We start from the raw sequence: 22,864 nt of genomic DNA, 5'->3' as shown, positions 1-22,864 counted from the left end.
TAATCACTCAGCACCCGCTGACCTCTCAGCACCTGCTTGTCACGAGTACTCACTGTCACATGAGACAAGTGCTTATCCTATAAAAATATACCTGGATCCTTTGATTAACAAAACGTGAGATAAAATAAATTGTAATTTATTCACACAAGAAACACACATAGCTTGATTTACAAAATAGCACGAAATAACACTTATGAGAATGAGGTAAAACGAAATAAATGATTTCCAGAATGAAAGTCCACGAAATACAGTCTCTAGGTATCAATTCCCAGGAGCCGGGTTGATACGCAAACAAGAGATGCGAAACCGTCTTTGGCTAGGGGCACGCTTGCAGCCCCTGTTTCTCCGCAGAAACAAGTATCTTCATTCTGTGCTTGCAGAATTAGTTTCCAAGTCATTCGTTCTAATGAACTTTCGTAGCGGGGTACACTTCTTGGTTACGATGGAATTGTCTCTGTACCGCACGCTATACCTTCAGATGGATCACAGAAGAACACAGTTGAACACCCGCCCGATAGCCTGCACGGGCTTATAACACCCTCCCAAGCCTATCTGGGTAATACACAGCCAATCTTGGTGTGGGAAGCAAATTCCCACCCAATGGCAAGTTTGCCAACAGTTCCTGCAGCCGGGCAATGGGCTTCACGTTATGCCAAGGTTCATGGACTAACTTCACACATAGTCCGCATAGCATACCTGACCAAGCCCCCTTGCAAGACGGCAGCATATCTGCCTTTCTATAGGATGCCTGGACATTTGCTAGGCAAACTGTTGATATATATTTTCTGACATTTAGCACTTTCCCCAAGTCAGTGTCTTTTGAAGCCCCAGACTTTTGCAGACACTCTGGAGTCAGCTCCACAGGGAGTTTCAGAAGTCCAGACTTACATCATACATGACTCATCCTTGATCATAAATGACAATGGTGACTGCTTAATGTATGCGCTGCCATGCCTGACTGAACTGTAAATGTCCCGGCTCCAATAACTTTAAAGTATTAAACTCCCAGCTACTTCTCATTTATACCTTTAAATAAATGTTACAGTTCTAATAACTATAATATATTATATGTCTATCCCCTAGAACTCTGCACACCAAAAATTAGAAAGCTAGGACGTTCCTATCCAAAGTTAGCTGCTTAATTGGGTGAGGGCTATGATGTGATTTGTGGTTAAACTTTTCCCCGGTCTGCGGTCGGGATGCAATGTTGCAATTGATAACCGCAGACGTACTTTACCAATTGACCTTAGTTGAATGGGGAAACCACATTTTACAATGTTGCGATCCGGCGTCTTTCCCGGACCGCAGGCCACTTAACCAGTTTAGCTTGTGGTTAAGGCTTCCCTTGCTTGTCTGCGGTCACACAGTGATAAAGTGTTGTAATGCTGGACCCAACCACATAACAACAGGCCCGCTTATCCAATGAACCCTTTAAACAGTGCTAGAGGCCCCTTATTCCTAGCGGGTGCATTTTAGATATTCTATTACACCTTCATATAACTGCAGCCAGCCAATGTAGCTCATTTTAGCGTGTGTGGTCCGCTTATCTCTAGCCGGACGCACACAGACAATTCTAATGCATGTACAGGCTCTCAACTCACAGTGGGCTGCAGAGCTGACACTTCATATTTATAATATTACTCAGGGGACCCTGCTACATAGCTTATACAGTCATTACATGGCATTAATTTCACCCCCTTATTCCTTTCACTACTGTGCAGTAGAAGTTAAGTTTGTTTATAGAGTCAATGACATAACACCAACCCTGTTGTGTAGTACAGTAGAGGCAACTCTTATTCGAACAAAAACCAGTGGCAATTCCCCCAAAAAACCAGGAAACACCCAGGTACATTCTGAATACATGCCTTAAACTTTCCTTAAACTAGCCCCAGCATTTCTGCATTGATTAATGGCCTATCAGATTAACAGCGGGGGTCCCTGGCAGTCCCATTCAAACTGAATTGGACTGCCAGGGATCCCTGCTGTGTTAATCCTATGGGTCGTTAGTCAATGCAGAAATGCCTTAAACGTGCCTCAAACTAGCCCAGAACATACCCAGCACATACCCAGCACATACCCAGAATGTAACCCGGCTAGTTTACGGCAAATGTTAGAATAAACGTTGCCTCTACTGTAGTTAGACAATTGCTACCAGTGTATGAAGGGTCATAGGTTTGATTCCTGCATGTATGGTAAAATTATTGGTGTAGGGGGAGGGGTATATGTACAGTATGTGTGTGTCCGTTACCAATAAAGCATTGAATGTTATATTTTTAAAAAAAACGTTGGAGGTGTTTTTAAATCAGGAGCCATGCTCAGACCGCATTATAAGCAATCCTCGTTGTAGCGGATCGCGGAAAAACGGAGGTGAACTGTAGTAGTATATTTTGAATTGGCACAATTTAGAAATAGTGTTCAAGGCGTTTCAGTTCAATAGTGTGCCATTATTAGTTTGATTGTTACCAGTTCATAATCCATAGTTGTTGACATTGGGTGGATTCACCCTCTTTGTTTCTTGGTCCTATAAAATTGCATTAGATGTTCCCTACAGTTTGGGGTATAAATGTGAACTTTAAGAATTAAGGAAAAAAAGACAAGAAAGAAAAGAGGTGAATGAACATACAGTAAAATGTGAATACAACAAGGCCCATTATTTTACTTTAATTTAACATTTAAATTAACTTTTGTACCGATACTGTAAATATAAAGTTTGTAATATCATGTGTTTACTAGATTTGCTGATTATAAATTGAGTTTACAGTATATTCATTACAATATAAACATTGTAAACAAAGCAGTAAGATACAGTAGATGAATAAAAAGGATATAGAAATAACCTTGCCTGTTCCCAACAATAATCTCGTTTGAAATTCCCTTGCTCACCAACACAGTTACTTTTCAATATAAATCATGGGTAGAGATTAATAATTATAGTCAGTGAAAATAAGAAGTTACAATAAAAGAGACAATGAAAAGAGACACGGGCCCATGTCGTACCTTGTGCATCATTACAATCCTCCTAGTAGTCCAGCTGGTTCAAATATTAATTTATTTAATGTTTCATTGTATTAGGCTATAGGTTAGGTTATAGACTAGGTTCACTCAGATTTCTCCTCTGTCCGTTCTCATTGCTTTCCAACAGCGCCATCTTTTGTAAGTAAGCAGCCTGTTAAATGCCAAAACATTGACTTGGTTTCTATTTTTTCACTGAATAACATAGATGACATTTTAAAGTGTCCATTTGCTGTGAGGGATAAGTGAACAACCTTTAAAAATGACTTACAGGTCATTTGCTTACTTCAGTTCTCAAAGCAGCACACTATAATCTGAAACATATTTTTTATGGATTGTTTTTCATTTTTTGATGTTCTGCGAATCAGAATTGGAGAACACAACTGAATTTCCTTGCTTGAATATACGGCCATAAAATATAAGATATAGTAACACCATTTCGTAGCTTGACAAAGTAATACAAAAGTAAATTTTCTATATGTATATAATGAAATGAAGGAGACTGGTTTAGTAACGTATATCATAAAGGCTGCAATTAAACACGATAATTAAAAACAAAATACTGTAGCAAAATGGCCCCTACTGAATATAGTGAGAAGGTGGTGGTAATGCACTATTAAAAATGCATTAACTTCCATTTACAGGAACTGCGCATTATCCATGGTTTCACTATATGTTATGTACAGTTTCTTACTCTATTGGCTTCATCTTTTTTGTGAAAATTACATTCATTTGTCTTGTCATCTAGTCTGAAATGAACAATAGAGCAAACATTCCCATTTGTGTTAATCTGAACCATTGTGTATGAATCTTTCTTATATTATGTACAGAACATTTACAAGCAGAGATTAATGTCAATTTATTTACTGCAATGAGCGAGGAAAAACTACAAAACTGCACCATTATTTATACATCTCCCTCCCAACAACTTCTTTACCCCTCAATAAAAAACACCCACACAAATCCTCTATTCACACCCTCTATCTACTCCTCCCTGCTGCTGGGGATCTCCCCTAAACTTGAACTAAGACATATACACCCGATCCCACCCATGCCATCTCTTCCCCTGTAAATGGTGTTAACCTTCTGATTTAATACTGATTAACCTTAAAACTCACCCCACAAGTTAAGCATCCCAAAAGCCTGCACTCATGGCACTCGTACCACCCATTGTGGCCAAGCACTGCCATCTACAGCACTTATTCCCTCACCTGCTGTCTCTGTAAGTTTCCCCTCAAACCTCTTAGATTGTTAGCTCTTCGGGGGAAGGGATTTCCTTTCCTATTGTCTGATTTTGTTGCGCTTAATGTATTTTAATTCCCTGTACTGTATTCTTTGTGAAGTACTGAGTACACTTTTGGCGCTATATAAATAAAGACATACAATACAATACAACATTAATGGGTGTCTGGAGCTTCATTGGACCTTTGTCATATCTGCTACAGTGCAACTGCCAATTTAGAGCTAGCAAGGGAGGAAAATTCACAAGCATCTCGCAAACACTCTGCAGTATAGTCCAACGATGGCCTATCGGATTAACACAGCAGAGGTCCTTGCGTTTGAATGGGACTCGCAGCCGGTAGGATTCACACAGCATGAGTTCCATTAATACACAGGGACACCCACTGTGTTAATCCGATTGGCCATTACAGCATCCATGGACTATTCTGAGGATTTCTCCAGACATTTTCATGGAATTCCTCAAAATGTGGGCCAAACCCGACAGTTGCATATGTATGTCACAATCTTATTGCTCTTTTTTGTAGGGTAGATCTTTCAGGAAAAAAAACTGAAGAGGAAAACTCATCTTCCTCCATTTCCTCAGCAGTGATAAAGCGGTCACATAGTGGTGAACCCTCTGGAAATCAAAGTGTTAAAAATTAATTTGCAAGGTCATATGGCTCTTTCTATATTGCCATTTCTGCTACAGATGGAGCATGATTTATTAACATTTTATCAGCAAGGAAATTGCAGCCTTAATGGAGGTTGACCGAGGCCCGACCACAGTTTGTCCACACCCAAAAACCTAGTACACTAATTTACCATCAGGATTAATACAGAAGGTGTCCTTCATTCTGAGTGTGCTGTGTTAAACCTACCGGGTCGCACCAGTCTGGACGAACTGCACAGTGAGACCAGACAGAAGCAGTGAAAGTGGTGAAGAGGCGGTCACAGCAAAAAGTCAGGTTCAGGAGCAGTTGAGGTTAAAAGCAGCTTTATTAGTACATGCTGTACATCTCAGAAGGGGGCACTCTGACGCGTTTCGTCCCTCTCCGGGACTTTTTCAAAGAGTATACTACCCTTAACACACAGACCCCTTAAATAGGAGGAGACCCACTCTGATTGGTTGATCAAAAGATGACAGAAAATTTCTATGAGCTCAATCAGGTTAATATTAAACCAGTGTTTGGGTTTAACCCATTAACTGGGTCTGTGTGGAATACATGTTAAAACATACATATTTACAATAGACAAACAAAAATATATATATATAAAATCAATGGTGTACAATGGGATGTAGAGCAATGACTGATATGTATTAAAATGATTATTTTCACAACTATGGTGGTGTGGAGTATTATTTATTTTAGTTCTAGTCTAACTTAGATAAATTAATAATGTTGGTCAATATTTCTAAATAGAATTGCCATACGTGAATAGAAATAATTTGTTACCTGAATATATTTGGATATGGATTAGTACAAAATGTATTACAAACAATATATACTTTTTTATGCACATCAACATATTTTGTAGATACACTAGGTACCAAAATTTGGTTGTCAGGGTATGATGATAGTTTAACTCACAACACGCTGGGTTGCAGTTATTGTGGACACACACTCCCGATCACCCTCCACCTCACACGGCTATAGGAAGTGTTTTAACTCCCAGTCAATGTTAATGCCGTGTGGGTGAAGGGTGTCGAGGGTGTATATCCAGAACATCTCTCGCTGGTTTAGTGTGTTCTCTCTGTTGCCACCTCTGGGGTGGCAGTGTATATGCTCGATAGCAGAAAAGGTGAAGTTCTTAATGCCTCCCTTGAGGCATTGCGTAAAGTGTCTGGATACGGGATGAAGAAGATCACCTTTCCTGATCAAGCGGGCATGTTCTGCCATTCTAGTTTTTAATGGCCTGATTGTGCGACCTACATAGCTTAATCCACATTTGCAATTAAGTACATATATGACATAACTGGTGTTACAATTTAGAAAGGTCTTGATTTTATATTCACGTAAATTATATTTACACATGATCTTATTTGTTGGTGATGCGTGTTGGCACATGGAGCAATTACTACATTTGAAAAATCCCTTAGGGATACTACTGATATGGGAGGGACCACTCTTGCTAACAAACATGCTGGGTGATAGGTGCGATGCCAGTGTTTTCGCTTTCCGGTATGTGAACCTAGGTCCACCTTGAACAATTGGGCGTATATCATCGTCCAATAGCAAAGTGTGCCAATGCTTGTGAAAGATGTCACAGATTTGTTTGGACTGTTGGTTAAATGTGGTGATAAAGTAAGGACTTTTTCTTTCACCAGAAGCATTGGCACTCCTTTCCTTAGGGACTGATTTTTTCCTTTTGCGGATTAGATTTTTTCGATCTGTTACATTTGCTTTGTCAAATGCTGCACCAACATCTTTGGCGGAATACCCCCTGGCGAGAAATCTTGTTGACATCTCTCGTGATCGGGACAGAAAAACCTCATCGTCAGAGCACAGCCTTTTAAGTCTCATGAACTGAGCTCCAGGAATATTTCTAATTAGAGATTTTGGGTGGCAACTTTGTGCACATAGGAGTGTATTCCTGGAGTTCTCCTTACGGTAAATGTCTGATTGAATTTGCATATTGTTGTCAATGTACAGGACCGGATCCAAATAGTGAATGTGATTAAGGTTATGTTCAAAAGTGAGTTTAATGTTTAGATCGTTAGTGTTTAGATAGTCTGTGAAAGAAATCAGTGTGTGTTCATCACCCTTCCAAATTATTATGAGATCGTCAATATACCGCTTGTAGAAGACGATATTTTGACGAAAAGAGTTATCACTGTGAAAAATAAACCGTGCTTCCCAAAAACCCATAAATAAATTTGCGTATGATGGTGCGAAGCTCGTGCCCATTGCGGTACCCAACAACTGTAAATAAAAAAGTGAATCAAACATAAAATAATTGTGCGTGAGCAAAAATGAGATAGATTCCAATAAGAAAGTGCAATGTGAGAAAGATAGAGTGGAAAGTTCTAAATAATATTCCACGGCTGCTAATCCATGTTTGTGTTGTATAATAGAATACAGTGAGGCCACATCGAGTGTGACCCACCTGTATTCTTTGTGCCAAGTGAAGTCCTGTAAATTGACAATCAAATCTGCTGTGTCTCTGACATATGAGGGTAACTGTGCCACCAGGGGTTGCAGAAATTTGTCAACATATCGTGACAATCCATCTCCCAAAGATCCAATGCTCGCTACTATTGGTCGACCAGGGGGGTCAACCAGCGATTTATGGATCTTTGGGAGATGGTGGAATATAGGAATCACGGGATGTATACAGTCAAGGAATTCAAATTCCTTACGGCTGATGACATTTAAAATTCTGCCAAACTCTAATAATTCCACCAATTCTTCATGATATTTAGATGTTGGATTGCCTTTAAGACAAAGATACGAGGTAGTATCTTGTAACTGTCTCAAAGCTTCTTTTTGGTATTGAGAGGAAGACATAATAACAAGGGCACCCCCCTTGTCCGCATGTTTAATTATAATATTATGCTGTTTTTTTATGCAATCAATCTGCTGTACTTCAGTGTAACTTAGATTACCAGAATTAACCTTTGAACATGTAAAGCCTTGAGCTAATAAGCGTAAGTCTCTTTCTACCAAATGTTCAAACATACAAATAGATGGTCCTCTGTTGTAGTTTGGGCAAAATAGTGACTTTTTTCGATAGCCCGAGTCTTCTTGACCAAAAAAATGGTTGGTTGAATGGTACCAACCGTTCCCCTTGTGATTCCAATAATGTGTCCAGATCGGAGAGAACACAACATTCTTGAAATGTCAATAAATCTATTTCTTTGGTGGAAGACAGTTGGGAATGATCATTCACATCTGAATTATCTGTTGTTTTATGTGAATCAAAGATCTTATTTAGAGTTAATTTTCTGGTAAATTTCTGAAGATCAATTACTGTTTGGAACAGATTGAAGTTTTGTGTCGGTGCGAACCCAAGTACCTTATTCAGTAGTGTCAACTGGTCGAGTGAAAGTTCTATATCCGATAGATTGATTACATTACCCGGCTCATTTATTCGTATTTCTTCCGCTTGGCCTTGCCTCGTCCTTCGTTTCCTTTTGGATCTCCTGGTTCCCCTCTGCCTTTGGGACCTGCCTGTAAAAAAGCTGAGGATGGTTGACCAGAAGATTTTGACATTTTAGTATGGAAAGAAGATGTTGAAGCTTTTTGATCGTAACTACAGGTTCCACGGTTTTCTCTTGTGTGGTCTGCAGTCCTATCAAAGGAAACTGTATGTGATCTATAATCTTGATCAGAGATATCAGACTCAAAGCTGGAAGTCTCAGTTCTGGGATTTTTCAGAATAGATTTATTTGTGGCATTCTTTTGCCATCCTTTTTGGCGGCGTTGGCTTTTGGGTGTACTTGAACTTGTAAATTCTTTAATAATAATGGGTTTTTGCCAACAATATATTTGGCCCTTAGTGTAGTCAACACGGTCTCTTTCAAATTTTACATGTTTTTTGTCACTAATATTGTCTTCAATCGTTTCAATGTTAGACAATAAAGTCTTATCATTTCTAACAAATTGCTCCATTGTTGAAAATGGCTGCAATTTTTTCTGAAGAGTTGTGATTTCTGACATTAGTAGTGATTTTTCTGCGGTTTTCTGTTGTATGATTAAATCCATTAGTTGGAATGAACATGTGTCTAGGGTTTTAATCCAGTCCTGTTCAAACTGTTTATTTGAGAACCCAAAAGATGGTACTTTTTTGATTCGTAATCCTCTGGGGATTCTATTACATCTAGTGTAATTTTCTAGTGATGTAATATCCCACCAGAGTCTTAGGTTTTGAACCAGAAGTTTTTCCAGTTTGACAAAATAATGGGTTAAGTCTGATGGTTCATCACATACAATGTCAGATATTCCGTCAAACAAATGTGCAGCCTTTCTGGATCGTCGTGTATTATCACTACACATGTGTACATAAGTAATACTCTCCACATCGGATATAACAATTTCATCTCCACTTGATTCTTCCATAGTCTTTAGCCTAAAAATATATATATATAGGCTCCAAAAAAATATATTTTTAGAAAAAATATGTTTATAATAATAAGTCCTGAACCCTTAGACTGTGAATAGTGGTAGTGGTTTATTCTAAATTATTTGAAAAAAACAGGAAATGGTGTTGCTATAGCCACTTCTCAGGTCCCAACTTGAAAAATCACTTAGTTAATATATAGCAATCAAAGTTCTTTGTAAACGAATGTATATCAGACGAGCAACCAGGATGACACAGAATGTGAAATAGGATAAGGGAATGAACCCAATGGACCTGATGCTGCTAAAGTCTGGTATAACTAGAAATGGGAGTAAACCAACAGTCCACTAGAGAGTATATGTGGCAGATCACCGTAAGCATCAATTATAAAATAAGAAGCAGTATAAGAACTCACCCTGGGCGGGGGGCCCGTTGTGCAGACTCTGGCCGGGTGCGAAGGATGAAGCATCCAGGGACACTCCACTCGCAGACCTCTTTGCGCCACAGCTGCTGCCCTTGCCCGCCTGGTGTCACTGGTATCTCCGTGTGGTTAACCGTGAGTATGCCACGTTGCGCTCTTGGTGACCCGCTGGGGTGCCGTCGGTGACGTCGTATCTGTCCCTGCGCGTGCAGTCCGGGTATCCTCCCTCCGTCGTAGCGGCTTCACAGGATATTTGTGGGATCCCGCTGAGTAGTAGCGCTCACGTTGTATCCTGCTGATGGAGGAGTGCTGGTGCTGGTGCGTCTCTGCGAACACTGCAAACACTGCGCTCCGGCGTGTCCACGTGGGTGGGAAGGGAGTGATGACGTCAGACCTCCAGATGGGCGAATCTCGCGGTGATATGCCTGCGTGCACCAGCCTTGTAGTAGACGAAGTGAAAGTGGTGAAGAGGCGGTCACAGCAAAAAGTCAGGTTCAGGAGCAGTTGAGGTTAAAAGCAACTTTATTAGTACATGCTGTACATCTCAGAAGGGGGCACTCTGACGCGTTTCGTCCCTCTCCGGGACTTTTTCAAAGAGTATACTACCCTTAACACACAGACCCCTTAAATAGGAGGAGACCCACTCTGATTGGTTGATCAAAAGATGACAGAAAATTTCTATGAGCTCAATCAGGTTAATATTAAACCAGTGTTTGGGTTTAACCCATTAACTGGGTCTGTGTGGAATACATGGTTAAAACATACATATTTACAATAGACAAACAAAAATATATATATATATAAAATCAATGGTGTACAATGGGATGTAGAGCAATGACTGATATGTATTAAAATGATTATTTTCACAACTATGGTGGTGTGGAGTATTATTTATTTTAGTTCTAGTCTAACTTAGATAAATTAATAATGTTGGTCAATATTTCTAAATAGAATTGCCATACGTGAATAGAAACAATTTGTTACCTGAATATATTTGGATATGGATTAGTACAAAATGTATTACAAACAATATATACTTTTTTATGCACATCAACATATTTTGTAGATACACTAGGTACCAAAATTTGGTTGTCAGGGTATGATGATAGTTTAACTCACAACACGCTGGGTTGCAGTTATTGTGGACAAACACTCCCGATCACCCTCCACCTCACACGGCTATAGGAAGTGTTTTAACTCCCAGTCAATGTTAATGCCGTGTGGGTGAAGAGTGTCGAGGGTGTATATCCAGAACATCTCTCGCTGGTTTAGTGTGTTCTCTCTGTTGCCACCTCTTGGGTGGCAGTGTATATGCTCGATAGCAGAAAAGGTGAACTTCTTAATGCCTCCCTTGAGGCATTGCGTAAAGTGTCTGGATACGGGATGAAGAAGATCACCTTTCCTGATCAAGCGGGCATGTTCTGCCATTCTAGTTTTTAATGGCCTGATTGTGCGACCTACATAGCTTAATCCACATTTGCAATTAAGTACATATATGACATAACTGGTGTTACAATTTAGAAAGGTCTTGATTTTATATTCACGTAAATTATATTTACACATGATCTTATTTGTTGGTGATGCGTGTTGGCACATGGAGCAATTACCACATTTGAAAAATCCCTTAGGGATACTACTGATATGGGAGGGACCACTCTTGCTAACAAACATGCTGGGTGATAGGTGCGATGCCAGTGTTTTCGCTTTCCAGTATGTGAACCTAGGTCCACCTTGAACAATTGGGCGTATATCATCGTCCAATAGCAAAGTGTGCCAATGCTTGTGAAAGATGTCACAGATTTGTTTGGACTGTTGGTTAAATGTGGTGATAAAGTAAGGACTTTTTCTTTCACCAGAAGCATTGGCACTCCTTTCCTTAGGGACTGATTTTTTCCTTTTGCGGATTAGATTTTTTCGATCTGTTACATTTGCTTTGTCAAATGCTGCACCAACATCTTTGGCGGAATACCCCCTGGCGAGAAATCTTGTTGACATCTCTCGTGATCGGGACAGAAAAACCTCATCGTCAGAGCACAGCCTTTTAAGTCTCATGAACTGAGCTCCAGGAATATTTCTAATTAGAGATTTTGGGTGGCAACTTTGTGCACATAGGAGTGTATTCCTGGAGTTCTCCTTACGGTAAATGTCTGATTGAATTTGCATATTGTTGTCAATGTACAGGACCAGATCCAAATAGTGAATGTGATTAAGGTTATGTTCAAAAGTGAGTTTAATGTTTAGATCGTTAGTGTTTAGATAGTCTGTGAAAGAAATCAGTGTGTGTTCATCACCCTTCCAAATTATTATGAGATCGTCAATATACCGCTTGTAGAAGACGATATTTTGACGAAAAGAGTTATCACTGTGAAAAATAAACCGTGCTTCCCAAAAACCCATAAATAAATTTGCGTATGATGGTGCGAAGCTCGTGCCCATTGCGGTACCCAACAACTGTAAATAAAAAAGTGAATCAAACATAAAATAATTGTGCGTGAGCAAAAATGAGATAGATTCCAATAAGAAAGTGCAATGTGAGAAAGATAGAGTGGAAAGTTCTAAATAATATTCCACGGCTGCTAATCCATGTTTGTGTTGTATAATAGAATACAGTGAGGCCACATCGAGTGTGACCCACCTGTATTCTTTGTGCCAAGTGAAGTCCTGTAAATTGACAATCAAATCTGCTGTGTCTCTGACATATGAGGGTAACTGTGCCACCAGGGGTTGCAGAAATTTGTCAACATATCGTGACAATCCATCTCCCAAAGATCCAATGCTCGCTACTATTGGTCGACCAGGGGGGTCAACCAGCGATTTATGGATCTTTGGGAGATGGTGGAATATAGGAATCACGGGATGTATACAGTCAAGGAATTCAAATTCCTTACGGCTGATGACATTTAAAATTCTGCCAAACTCTAATAATTCCACCAATTCTTCATGATATTTAGATGTTGGATTGCCTTTAAGACAAAGATACGAGGTAGTATCTTGTAACTGTCTCAAAGCTTCTTTTTGGTATTGAGAGGAAGACATAATAACAAGGGCACCCCCCTTGTCCGCATGTTCGTTTACAAAGAACTTTGATTGCTATATATTAACTAAGTGATTTTTCAAGTTGGAACCTGAGAAGTGGCTATAGCAACACCATTTCCTGTTTTTTTCAAATAATTTAGAATAAACCACTACCACTATTCACAGTCTAAGGGTTCAGGACTTATTATTATAAACATATTTTTTCTAAAAATATATTTTTTTGGAGCCTATATATATATATTTTTAGGCTAAAGACTATGGAAGAATCAAGTGGAGATGAAATTGTTATATCCGATGTGGAGAGTATTACTTATGTACACATGTGTAGTGATAATACACGACGATCCAGAAAGGCTGCACATTTGTTTGACGGAATATCTGACATTGTATGTGATGAACCATCAGACTTAACCCATTATTTTGTCAAACTGGAAAAACTTCTGGTTCAAAACCTAAGACTCTGGTGGGATATTACATCACTACAAAATTACACTAGATGTAATAGAATCCCCAGAGGATTACGAATCAAAAAAGTACCATCTTTTGGGTTCTCAAATAAACAGTTTGAACAGGACTGGATTAAAACCCTAGACACATGTTCATTCCAACTAATGGATTTAATCATACAACAGAAAACTGCAGAAAAATCACTACTAATGTCAGAAATCACAACTCTTCAGAAAAAATTGCAGCCATTTTCAACAATGGAGCAATTTGTTAGAAATGATAAGACTTTATTGTCTAACATTGAAACGATTGAAGACAATATTAGTGACAAAAAACATGTAAAATTTGAAAGAGACCGTGTTGACTACACTAAGGGCCAAATATATTGTTGGCAAAAACCCATTATTATTAAAGAATTTACAAGTTCAAGTACACCCAAAAGCCAACGCCGCCAAAAAGGATGGCAAAAGAATGCCACAAATAAATCTATTCTGAAAAATCCCAGAACTGAAACTTCCAGCTTTGAGTCTGATATCTCTGATCAAGACTATAGATCACATACAGTTTCCTTTGATAGGACTGCAGACCACACAAGAGAAAACCGTGGAACCTGTAGTTACGATCAAAAAGCTTCAACATCTTCTTTCCATACTAAAATGTCAAAATCTTCTGGTCAACCATCCTCAGCTTTTTTACAGGCAGGTCCCAAAGGCAGAGGGGAACCAGGAGATCCAAAAGGAAACGAAGGACGAGGCAAGGCCAAGCGGAAGAAATACGAATAAATGAGCCGGGTTATGTAATCAATCTATCGGAAATAGAACTTTCACTCGACCAGTTGACACTACTGAATAAGGGACTTGGGTTCGCACCGACACAAAACTTCAATCTGTTCCAAACAGTAATTGATCTTCAGAAATTTACCAGAAAATTAACTCTAAATAAGATCTTTGATTCACATAAAACAACAGATAATTCAGATGTGAATGATCATTCCCAACTGTCTTCCACCAAAGAAATAGATTTATTGACATTTCAAGAATGTTGTGTTCTCTCCGATCTGGACACATTATTGGAATCACAAGGGGAACGGTTGGTACCATTCAACCAACCATTTTTTTGGTCAAGAAGACTCGGGCTATCGAAAAAAGTCACTATTTTGCCCAAACTACAACAGAGGACCATCTATTTGTATGTTTGAACATTTGGTAGAAAGAGACTTACGCTTATTAGCTCAAGGCTTTACATGTTCAAAGGTTAATTCTGGTAATCTAAGTTACACTGAAGTACAGCAGATTGATTGCATAAAAAAACAGCATAATATTATAATTAAACATGCGGACAAGGGGGGTGCCCTTGTTATTATGTCTTCCTCTCAATACCAAAAAGAAGCTTTGAGACAGTTACAAGATACTACCTCGTATCTTTGTCTTAAAGGCAATCCAACATCTAAATATCATGAAGAATTGGTGGAATTATTAGAGTTTGGCAGAATTTTAAATGTCATCAGCCGTAAGGAATTTGAATTCCTTGACTGTATACATCCCGTGATTCCTATATTCCACCATCTCCCAAAGATCCATAAATCGCTGGTTGACCCCCCTGGTCGACCAATAGTAGCGAGCATTGGATCTTTGGGAGATGGATTGTCACGATATGTTGACAAATTTCTGCAACCCCTGGTGGCACAGTTACCCTCATATGTCAGAGACACAGCAGATTTGATTGTCAATTTACAGGACTTCACTTGGCACAAAGAATACAGGTGGGTCACACTCGATGTGGCCTCACTGTATTCTATTATACAACACAAACATGGATTAGCAGCCGTGGAATATTATTTAGAACTTTCCACTCTATCTTTCTCACATTGCACTTTCTTATTGGAATCTATCTCATTTTTGCTCACGCACAATTATTTTATGTTTGATTCACTTTTTTATTTACAGTTGTTGGGTACCGCAATGGGCACGAGCTTCGCACCATCATACGCAAATTTATTTATGGGTTTTTGGGAAGCACGGTTTATTTTTCACAGTGATAACTCTTTTCGTCAAAATATCGTCTTCTACAAGCGGTATATTGACGATCTCATAATAATTTGGAAGGGTGATGAACACACACTGATTTCTTTCACAGACTATCTAAACACTAACGATCTAAACATTAAACTCACTTTTGAACATAACCTTAATCACATTCACTATTTGGATCTGGTCCTGTACATTGACAACAATATGCAAATTCAATCAGACATTTACCGTAAGGAGAACTCCAGGAATACACTCCTATGTGCACAAAGTTGCCACCCAAAATCTCTAATTAGAAATATTCCTGGAGCTCAGTTCATGAGACTTAAAAGGCTGTGCTCTGACGATGAGGTTTTTCTGTCCCGATCACGAGAGATGTCAACAAGATTTCTCGCCAGGGGGTATTCCGCCAAAGATGTTGGTGCAGCATTTGACAAAGCAAATGTAACAGATCGAAAAAATCTAATCCGCAAAAGGAAAAAATCAGTCCCTAAGGAAAGGAGTGCCAATGCTTCTGGTGAAAGAAAAAGTCCTTACTTTATCACCACATTTAACCAACAGTCCAAACAAATCTGTGACATCTTTCACAAGCATTGGCACACTTTGCTATTGGACGATGATATACGCCCAATTGTTCAAGGTGGACCTAGGTTCACATACCGGAAAGCGAAAACACTGGCATCGCACATATCACCCAGCATGTTTGTTAGCAAGAGTGGTCCCTCCCATATCAGTAGTATCCCTAAGGGATTTTTCAAATGTGGTAATTGCTCCATGTGCCAACACGCATCACCAACAAATAAGATCATGTGTAAATATAATTTACGTGAATATAAAATCAAGACCTTTCTAAATTGTAACACCAGTTATGTCATATATGTACTTAATTGCAAATGTGGATTAAGCTATGTAGGTCGCACAATCAGGCCATTAAAAACTAGAATGGCAGAACATGCCCGCTTGATCAGGAAAGGTGATCTTCTTCATCCCGTATCCAGACACTTTACGCAATGCCTCAAGGGAGGCATTAAGAACTTCACCTTTTCTGCTATCGAGCATATACACTGCCACCCCAGAGGTGGCAACAGAGAGAACACACTAAACCAGCGAGAGATGTTCTGGATATACACCCTCGACACCCTTCACCCACACGGCATTAACATTGACTGGGAGTTAAAACACTTCCTATAGCCGTGTGAGGTGGAGGGTGATCGGGAGTGTGTGTCCACAATAACTGCAACCCAGCGTGTTGTGAGTTAAACTATCATCATACCCTGACAACCAAATTTTGGTACCTAGTGTATCTACAAAATATGTTGATGTGCATAAAAAAGTATATATTGTTTGTAATACATTTTGAACTAATCCATATCCAAATATATTCAGGTAACAAATTGTTTCTATTCACGTATGGCAATTCTATTTAGAAATATTGACCAACATTATTAATTTATCTAAGTTAGACTAGAACTAAAATAAATAATACTCCACACCACCATAGTTGTGAAAATAATCATTTTAATACATATCAGTCATTGCTCTACATCCCATTGTACACCATTGATTTTATATATATATATTTTTGTTTGTCTATTGTAAATATGTATGTTTTAACCATGTATTCCACACAGACCCAGTTAATGGGTTAAACCCAAACACTGGTTTAATATTAACCTGATTGAGCTCATAGAAATTTTCTGTCATCTTTTGATCAACCAATCAGAGTGGGTCTCCTCCTATTTAAGGGGTCTGTGTGTTAAGGGTAGTATACTCTTTGAAAAAGTCCCGGAGAGGGACGAAACGCGTCAGAGTGCCCCCTTCTGAGATGTACAGCATGTACTAATAAAGCTGCTTTTAACCTCAACTGCTCCTGAACCTGACTTTTTGCTGTGACCGCCTCTTCACCACTTTCACTTCGTCTACTACAAGGCTGGTGCACGCAGGCATATCACCGCGAGATTCGCCCGTCTGGAGGTCTGACGTCATCACTCCCTTCCCACCAACGTGGACACGCCGGAGCGCAGTGTTTGCAGTGTTCGCAGAGACGCACCAGCACCAGCACTCCTCCATCAGCAGGATACAACGTGAGCGCTACTACTCAGCGGGATCCCACAAATATCCTGTGAAGCCGCTACGACGGAGGGAGGATACCCGGACTGCACGCGCAGGGACAGATACGATGTCACCGACGGCACCCCAGCGGGTCACCAAGAGCGCAACGTGGCATACTCACGGTTAACCACACGGAGATACCAGTGACACCAGGCGGGCAAGGGCAGCAGCTGTGGCGCAAAGAGGTCTGCGAGTGGAGTGTCCCTGGATGCTTCATCCTTCGCACCCGGCCAGAGTCTGCACAACGGGCCCCCCGCCCAGGGTGAGTTCTTATACTGCTTCTTATTTTATAATTGATGCTTACGGTGATCTGCCACATATACTTTCTAGTGGACTGTTGGTTTACTCCCATTTCTAGTTATACCAGACTTTAGCAGCATCAGGTCCATTGGGTTCATTCCCTTATCCTATTTCACCAGACAGAAGCAGACTCTCTTTCTGCACAGCTGTAACAGGCAATCACTCTGTTTTAATTTATTTTTATTACATAGGATTGAAGTAGGGGGTCTCCGGAGCTGATTCACATTAATGACAGGTTCTGGGACCCCCTGCATCCCAAGTTACAGGCCTGTGGATCGGGTGCCAGTATCACCTGCAAGTTTAAATGTCCCATGTCACGGCCCACATGGCTGGCATATTTAAAATTGCATGAGATACTTGCACCCCATACTGGGGCTTGTACCTCAGTCTCTGGACCTGAAAGTAATGTGGTTAATACACCATGCTTCAATACTATGTAATACAAATAAATAAAAGTAGCTTAATTACCTTAATGGCTCACCGCAAAGGTAATGAAGGGAAAAAAATAGAAGAACCCGTTTTTTTGGGGAGAGAGGGGGTGGGTTAAGTTTGTAGTTTCTCTAGGATGGGTGGTTATGCCTCACGTGTAGGTTGCGGTAGGGGTTAATCCATTAATTACCTTTGTAGTTACTATAACTAATGTAATTAAGGGGTTAACCCCTCCGGCTACCCACCCGGGAGGCCTAACCACCCACCATGGGACAACTACTTCCTTCACCCATACCCTCTACCCCCAACACCACTACACAGGAATGGGCAAAAGACCTAGTAGTCAAATATGGCTAACAGCACTTTTGCCCATTCAAATATACAGAAAAATAAATACGAATGACATTAATAAATACAATACAATCAAAATAAACACTAGCCATTTAAGACATTAAGAGGACGAAAATAAGGGACGGCATCACATAGTGCATGTACCATGTACCATGTACATCACAAATGGACAAAAGCGCAATTAGCCATATTTGGTTACTAGGGCCTTTTCCCATTTGTGTATGTGTGGTGATAGGGATAGAGGGGTGAGTCATGTGGGTTGTTGTCTCGGGGAGGGTAGTTAGGCCTCCCAGGTGGGTTGTGGGAGGTGTTAGCCCCTTAATTACCATAGCAGTTACTACTTGCTAACCACTTTACTACCACTGCGATTTTGTTAATTTTGAGCTCTGATTTGTGTACCTGTTTTGATTGTACAAATGTTACATGGTGTTTGCTTCTCTTATATATTCTGTGACAAAAGGCTCCCTTTATGTAGCGCTGCTGTTTGCCCAGGCTCTTCGCGACATAGTCTTCTAGGATTACATTTTAGAAAAGGGGGACAAACACGTGAATACACACAAGGGGCACTCAGCCCTCAACCTTCAGCAGTTTATTTCTCCAGTAGTGGCACTAAACATTTTAAGCACCGTCACTTTAAGAACAAACAAAATCATAAAAATAAACATCTACTCCTGTCAGGAGTCTAACTCACATGCATATCCCGATCTGCAATGTTGGCTGGGTAAGCCAGTTAACAACTCTAAATAACACACAAAGATAACATTGAGTCCTTAACTGTCAGATGGGGACAGCGTCCCAATAGATCCTCAGATGCTGCAACTCATGGGGGGGCGTCTACCCCGAACTTGATCCTGGGGAGCAGCATCCTCCCAGCCTCCAGTCTCTAAGAAAGAGACTGAAGCAGCAAACCTAACTGCAATATATTCCTGTTCCTCAATTAGGAGAGCAGGTTAGGGAAACCAGAACCATTGTAAAGTCTGGTATGGATTTCCTATCCACCAGCCTTGGTGACTGTGAATCTGTGGGGCGGATCACATCCACACTATGTATGCCCTTTCTTTTATAAATCAGATAGAAAGCTGCCCACTTTCCTGGGACAATATTCCTAGATTATGCAAAGGCTTTTGATACTGTTGATCATATTATCTTGATTAGAAAAACTCCAGTGCTCTGGAATAGGGAAGCATGCTTTAAACTGGTTTAATTCCTACCTATCACGTAGATCCCAACATGTGTCCCTCAGGATCTAACTCCAACCCCTTGGATATCACGTGTGGTGTCCCACAAGGCTCTGTTCTGGGGCCAAGTAAAAAAGCAAATGTGTGGTGCTGCAAAAAAAAGCCTTTTGAAACAAAGGATAACTTGATAGGAGAATCCTGAGGTGCAACCCCCCTGTGGTTGAATGGCTGAATAAGCCCAAACAGAATAGGTGAAAGCTGCTGATATGGCTCCAATAATGAACCGACTAGCGGACTAGGGTCCCCACAATCACTGCACTACTTGATAAAGAGCTAGCGCTCGAAACGCGTTGGTGGGGGGGCTTAGTACCCCACAATGTTGTTGTATTTTTTTTTGTAGTATCCATTAAATTTTGGCATGGGAACTAGCTCTCTTTATTAATCCTTATTTGCTGATCCTGTGTGGCTGCCGGTGCCTGCTTTTTCCTATCTGCATATTTTCTGTTCTGGGGCCCCTACTCTTCTCAGTGTTCATCAATGATCTTCCTACAGCTTGTAAGGGAGCTTCAATACACATGTATGCAGATGACACAATCTTATATGTGCACATCCATAGCCTCTCCGACCTTGAACACATACTTCAATCTGACTTTTTGAGACTTGAAAATTGAATTTCCCAAAACAAACTGATTTTAAACACTGAAAATACTGTAACAATGGTATTTGGGACCAAGGCTACATTTCTAAAGCTTCCAATGACTGAGCTCCAGATCAGAACCAACGCTAACACCACCCTAACTCCTGTTATTAGTTTTAAATACTTGGGCATATGGTTTGACTGCCATTTAACATTCGGGATGCACATTGATACCCTTACATCCAAAACCTGATATGATGAACTGGACAGGTTTTTCTGAAACGGCTAAATAATTTTTTAGACGAACATTAATTTTGAATAATGTTTCATGTGTCCACAAGTTATAGTAACTCTGACATGATGGAGATTAGCTTTCAGAAGCTTGTAAATGTGAAACTAAGTTAGTCCATTTGTCACAGACTACAATACAGGCATGCCATAAACTGTATATTCTCTGCTATTTTTCACCATGTTAAAATGTTTACATTTCCGTTTTCTTTGCTAGTAGATAAAAAAAAAAAGTATTAACAATTACTTAAATTGCTGTACTGATAAGAAAGCCATGTTTCCTGTTTTACACAGTATTACTGTGTCTAGTGGCTTAAGTATAGCGTGTGTCTTACTTGACAAAATGCCTAACACTTGTAAAGATATAATTGGAAACAATATTTGCCCTCCTTTCTTTTATTGACTTCTTGTCTTTATCACCAGTCCTCTGTTAGAACATCACACTTTGCCGCTTTAAACTACACCTAACCTCAGGTGGAAGCAAAATGGTCGCATATATTGTATCTTGGTTGGCATAAGGACAGATCTCAGCATTATGGGCATTATTGCTAAGTGGTGCTCTGCCATAAGACACATTTCAGTGCCCAAAAAAATTGGAACCATTGTATATGTATATCTTTATATGCAAAGCCAGCAATACAACCAACTTCACACTGATGATACCCATTAAGGTTGAAACATGTATGTGGATGGTTTCTCTGGCTTTGCATCTGATTCCCATGCTGTGCTTTAAAGCTGTGTTAACAGCGAGCATTAGCTTATATAGGCTCCATGTAACAATGGTTTTTCAGACAGAAGGTGACACATTGTGTTCCCATTTGCATGTCATTTCCAAGAATCCCTTGCTGCAGAGAAAGCACTGTATGCTGGGGATAATGGTGAAAGGAAGGGTTGCAGACCTGCCTAAGACATGTGAATGTGCTCACAAGTGATCTTTTTATTTGCTATATGTATCTATATCTATCTATTTCTATCTACTGTATATCTATCTATATCTATCTCTATCTATCTATATCTATATCTATATCCATATCTATATCTATATCTATATCTATATATATATATATATATATATATATATCTCTCAAAAGAAGTGAAGAAGTGGACAACCCCTAATGGCCCATTCATGATTTGAACTACCCTGGAAAGGAGGATATCATCTATACCAGACTGCACATCTCAGCACTTTACTACGGCTGTGATGCTGCCTTTACCATTTATATTTGCTGTGATCTCACTTCTCAAATTATGCACTTCTTTCTACCAGCCTCCCTATGTCTCTAACTCTATTCATATATCTCCATCACTCCTTCCTTCGCCACTTCTCAGTTCACATGAACTCCTTTCTTAACTGCACCCTCTGACACTACACAGCTATTCCCCCTGCACTAAAACACACCCCTACAAATCCTCCTCACACATTCTCTTTCTTCCCATGCTTCTCCTCCTTGCTTCTGGGGATATCTCTCCCAATCCTGATCCCTGCCTTATTTCTGTATGCTCTCGTCCTCGCCTGCCAAATGCAACCTCTACTCCTTCTGGTGTTAACCCCTCCAACCTCATACCCATCCCCTGTCACCCTCCCTCCTCTCTCCCTTTCTCCTGTGCCCTTTGGAATGCTCGCTCCCTTTCTAACAAGTTCCTCTCTGTGCATGACTTCTTTCTCTCTCACTCTCTGCTCCTATTTGCTATAACTGAGACCTGGCTCACTCAGTCTGACTCTACTCTGGAAGCTGCCCTCTCTTATGGTGGCCTTTCTTTCTCCCACACTCTGTGCCCTGATGGCAGGGGTGGAGGTGTGGGGCTCCTGCTCTCCTCTCTCGCTGCAGCTACCGAACCCTTCCTATTCCTCCCTCTCTTGTTTTTCCCTTCTTTGAGGCTCACACTGTCCAGATCTTCTCACCTCTCCCTGTCATCTATTGCCCACCTACCTCTACTCATCCCCCTTCTGCCTTTCTCTCTCACTTTGAATCTTGGCTCTCTTTCTTTCTCTCCTCAGACTCTCCTGTTCTGCTCCTTGGGGACTTCAATTGCCACATTGATGACCCCTCTCTTCCTTGGGCTTCCCGCCTTCTCTCTCTATCCTCTTCTTTTGGCCTTCAACAGTGAACTACAGCCAGCACCCACAAGGATGGCCACTACCTCGACCTGGTTTTCACTAAAAACTTCTCTCTCTCTGATTTCTCCATTTCCCCTTTTCCTCTCTCTGACCATCACCTCATTTCATTCTCTCTATCTCGCTTCTCCCCTTCTCCACCTCCATCTACCCCCCGGTTCTGCAGAAACCTGCGCTCTATTCACCTACCATACTTTGAGTCCACTTTACGCTCCTCCCTCTCCTCTCTCA

Source organism: Ascaphus truei, chromosome 5 (assembly GCF_040206685.1).
Source record: "Ascaphus truei isolate aAscTru1 chromosome 5, aAscTru1.hap1, whole genome shotgun sequence".
NCBI classification, from domain to species: domain Eukaryota; kingdom Metazoa; phylum Chordata; class Amphibia; order Anura; family Ascaphidae; genus Ascaphus; species Ascaphus truei.
This window is presented reverse-complemented; position numbering follows the sequence as displayed.